We start from the raw sequence: 4885 nt of genomic DNA, 5'->3' as shown, positions 1-4885 counted from the left end.
GTTCAGGTGGAGCTCTACAGAGTTTGGACTTATCCAGCTGCGTCTGGCTTAGGTCTGGCTGCTGTGCTCAGCTCCTTCCTGCTGCGGACCTGGGCTAGTACTGGGTCTGGGGGTTCTGGGAAGTCGGCAGAAATTCCTACTTGACGGGAAGGGTGGGGGAGGTACTGCGGAGTGATGAGGGTGGCCCGAGGGGGTGGGAGAGGGTCTGGCCCATGCTGCGCCTGGGCTGGGACTTGTCCCACTGCCGCAGGGTAGCAGGACGCTCTCCACACACTCACCAGACCTCGGCTAGGACTGGGTCTATGGCAGTTATTTTAAAAGCACAACTTTATGCATATTCCTGCAGTTTTTACCATTTTGTTAAACCTGCTCTCATTAATACTATATTTGTTTTTACCTTTTGTATCAAGTTCTTGATGTACACATCTATGTCTTCAAGGAATAGTGAGTAACTAAAACTGGCTAATTTTTCAGTGGCGTTTCGCAAACATTTTGGTTGGAGCTTACTGTATAACTTACTTGAGTGAAAATGTTTTTATGCCTGAGTTCAATCCCTGGTTCCGCAAAAAAAAAAAAAAAAAAAAAAAAGAAACAAAAAAGAAAATGTTTTTACGTCAGGTTGAAAGTTAAATACAAGGTTTCTATAAGTCCATCTTTTCTGAATCCTTGGTTCAGTGGAACACTCACAACTCTGGGGTCCACTGAGCTGGGTTGATGAAGTTTGCAAACTGCTTTTTATAGCTTTTTCAGCAGGGTCCCTGCTTCTTAGAAGAAATTGGAGAGAACCCACATTTGTCTTAGCTTTCTAAAGCCTTCTAGTTCAACGTCAGATAGAACAAAAGAAGTTAAAGAAAAGAATGCCATGCGGGTCATGAAAACTTGAGTACATTTAACTAATTTTCTATCAAGGCTGGTAAATTTATTTTTAATTTTATTTGGTACAGAGTCTCACTACATAGCTCAGACTCAATGATCCTCCGTCTCATTCTCCCCACTGCTGGAATTACAGGTGTGTATCACCATGCCTGATATGGGTGGCCAGCTCTGTGTGAGGCTGACATGGCCTGTGGTACTGGGGATCGAACCTGGGTCCTTGCACTTGCCAGGCAGGTACTTAGACTGCTGAGCTGTCTCCTTGGCTTGAGATTGGTAAAAAAATCTAAATGTGTACATTTCAGAGACATAAAACTAATGTACAATATAAAAAGTCCATGTTCAATGTCTATCTTATCTCCTTTCTCTTTTCTGTTTTTAGCAGTTGTTTTGTTAAATGTGTGCAGCTCATTGAAGACTTGATGATTGCAAGACTTCTAAAATTAGCATAAGCCTCTGTGTCTATGGGAAAGCTGTGAGCACAGAGTAACCCAAATGAACATACTAATTTGGATTGTGCCACAGGCTGTGGGGCTACTCTTTCTTGTAATACTGTGGTTGAGTACCTTGAAACATTTACAAAATATTTTATGCTTTGGTGATTTTTTTTTTTTTTTGCTGTACCAGGGATTGAACTCAGGACCCTGAGTGTGCCAGGCAGGCACTTACTCCATTGAGCTATCTCCCTGGCCTTGTGCTTTGGGAAGGAGCTAAGGTTTGAATTTTTTAATTTAAAATTTTTTTTTTTTATTTGTGTAACCGGGGATTGAACTCAGGCCCTGGCCCTTGCCAGGCAAGCACTTATTCTACTAAGCTATCTCCCTGGCCTTGTGCTTTGGGAAGGAGCTAAGGTTTGAATTTTTTAATTTAAAATTTTTTTTTTTTATTTGTGTAACCGGGGATTGAACTCAGGCCCTGGCCCTTGCCAGGCAAGCACTTATTCTACTAAGCTATCTCCCTGGCCTTGAGTTTTTTTTTAAATTAAATTTCTTCAAAGAATCATAAGATGAAAGTGTGAAAAAATTTCCTTGACACACATCTGGTTAGTTAAAAGTAATTTATACTTTGAATTATAGAATCTCAGAGAAGGAGCTATAATTTATTTCAATTACTCATTTATTTTCTAAGAATATCTTCTGTAGCATTTCCAATTGAATGATCAATGCCAGTGTTAGAGGTCAATGATTTGAAAAGATTTGAGTTTTGAGGAAAGGGAGAGCCTGCCTACAAAGTTGGGGCCATGGAGAACATTGTTGCTAAAAAGATTAACATTCAAAAGAAACCAGATACTTTGCATCAGGACAATAGGACAAATGGATTGAAGACGTCTCAGGAATCAGCAAGACCCCCTTGTTTTGCAGGATTAAAGGTATAAAGAAAAAAGAGCATCTGGTCCCCTTACTTGAGGAGGAGATTAGATCTCCAGGATTCTTCGCATAGTGCTTGATCATCCATATACACAGAGGCCTTCGCTGCCATGCTCCAAGAGGGCCTGGCTACTGCTTCAACTGGCAGCATTCATGTAGTGCTGGTTTTACAGACATGCAGAATATGTGAGAGGGCCTTGGGGAAGCATCCAGCTGGATTTCTTTCTTTTTTTTTTTTTTAATAGTTATTTATTTATTTATTTAGTGTCTGTGTGTGGCCAGCTCAGCCCACCAGGGGGCAGGGCTGGCTGGCATGTGGTGCTGGGGGATTGAACCGTGGTCCCTGTGCTTTGCTAAGCTTGTTCTAAGTAGGTGCTTTAGACCACTGAGCCATCTCACCAGCCCCCATCCAGCTGGATTTCGGAGGAAGGCTTTGGAGTGTGAGGGAATGTGCCCCAGAGAAGGCAGTGCACGAAACTATGAAAGTAAAGTGAAAGTGCAGTGCAGCCCCCATAAGTTGGAGATGTTAGAAACATGGAACATACGCGGAGGAAAGCAGGCAGTGAATGGAGTCACTCAGGGCAATGAATGAAATCACCCTGAGAGGATGCAAGGTACAACCAGCAAGGTTATAGGGTTGATGTTGCCTCAGCACTTTGAAATTTATATATCACAATTCTCTGGAACTACTACACTTAATGTTTGCCTCGCTGAGTTTTGGTCTTGCTTTGTTAATTCCTTTTTACCTCTCTATTCTTTTTGGAATGGAAATGTTTACTTTGTGCCATTGTATATTGGGTATGTTTAATTTTCTTTTTGCTTTTTTAAAAGGCCTCACTGCTAACAATTTGTCTTAAGTCTTAGAGGAATTTTTGGACTTAGAATTTTTAGTAATGCTGACACTGTGAAAACTTTTCTGGCTCTGAGGTAGACTAAGTGCATTTTGCACAGTGAGATGAGCATGAATCTGTTAGGGGCCAGTTGCAGAAATTTTTGGTAGATGTACAAGTCCTCATGTATTTGAAAGTGACTGGATTGTAGGGTGCTCTACTCACAGAAGGTTCACTCGTTGAGTACAACAGCTAAATATGCTGTTGAGTGGGGGCCTGGTTGGAGGCTGGTCACTGGGGGCATGGCCTGGGAGGGTGCATCTCTTGGTCTGACTCCTTGTTCTGTTCTTCCTGGCTGCCATAGGTGGAGCACCTTCTTTTGCACCATGCCTCTCTGTTCTCCTGTTTCTGCCTTGAAACCAGCTAATCACTTTAATTGCAGATATCAGTATACAGAGTTAGTTAAGGTGAGAATTATACACATTAATTGCTACTTTCAAAAACATACGGAAATTTTTAGTGCAATCACCTCAGCCATCCTGTATATATACTTGCTACATCAAGGACAGCAATGTGTATTACAAAAACTGTGCTTGAGTACTTGCCATCTTCGACTTCTAAATGTGTACCATTTCTAATGTCATATTATTATAATACTCTCTTTAAAATAAATTTTAAAAGTAAAAAAAATGAGAGACAAGAACAAAAATTGAAGGTTTCTTGAAAGCAAGCGGTAAAATGCAATCATATGTCCAGTGTTACATAACGATGTCTGTTAATCAGAGCAACAGATTTGATGATAAAAATAAAATATCAACCACTGTTAGGTAGATATTCTTGTTTTGAAAATCTGTAACATATGTACTATTTTTTTTTTTTTTTTTGCGGAACTGGGGATTGAACTCAGACCTTTGCGCTTGCCAGGGAAGCACTTATTCTACTGAGCCATCTCCCTGGTCCCCATATGTACTATTTTTTTATGTCCAAAAGATTTTATTTTATTTTTTTTTTCTTTTTAAACATTTATCTTCTAGAAAAGATAAATAACATATAAAGAAGCTGTTAAAATTGTTCTTGAAAACTAATGTATTCTTCAATAGTGCTAGCCCCATAAGACAAGTCAACTGCTTTTAATACATTCAGCAGATATCTGTCACCTAAATAAAATACCAATTCCTGAATGGAAATGTCAGCACAGAACATCACTTGTTAATGTTGATTTATATAACTTATTGTACATTCATTCTGATAAGGTGGAATTTTTTTCCCCATAGTTTTATTGAGAAACAAATAGCAATGAGACAGTTTCAAACTAAATTGGTAGGACATTTTCAATAATTAATACATTGCATACATTCTTCCTAGTGGTTAATTGCTGTACAAGATGTGGACATGATATCCTATTACAAACACTATTAGAACAAATCCCTCTGTTCATTAAGAAAATGTAACTATATATCTATTCTAACCATTTTGAATACACAGATATAAAATGGACATTCATCTGTATCCCCTTTTTTTGTTTAGTTCCGTTATTTGAATCTTATAGGTGTGTTAATTCAGCAAAATATTCTAAAAGAGTCCAGTAGCCCATAATAGTATTGGGTCTTCCGCTTCACTGGCAATGTCAAAAGTTGTTGACCTGAGTCCCCTACAGCTCAACATAACAGCTTGGCTTTACTTCTTATACTTCATTTTTATACTTTTCTGCTGGATGGTTAAGACCAAGATAAAGCAAGACAGACCTATGCAACAAGAGTTGTAGCTTTTGGGTCTGATAAGGTCAGTGAAATCCCCTCAGGATTTATCCTGAGA

Source organism: Octodon degus, unplaced genomic scaffold (genome assembly GCF_000260255.1).
Source record: "Octodon degus isolate 3935 unplaced genomic scaffold, OctDeg1.0 scaffold00005, whole genome shotgun sequence".
Classification (NCBI taxonomy): domain Eukaryota; kingdom Metazoa; phylum Chordata; class Mammalia; order Rodentia; family Octodontidae; genus Octodon; species Octodon degus.
The sequence above is the reverse complement of the archived record's forward strand: the minus strand, read 5'-3'. Positions refer to the sequence as shown.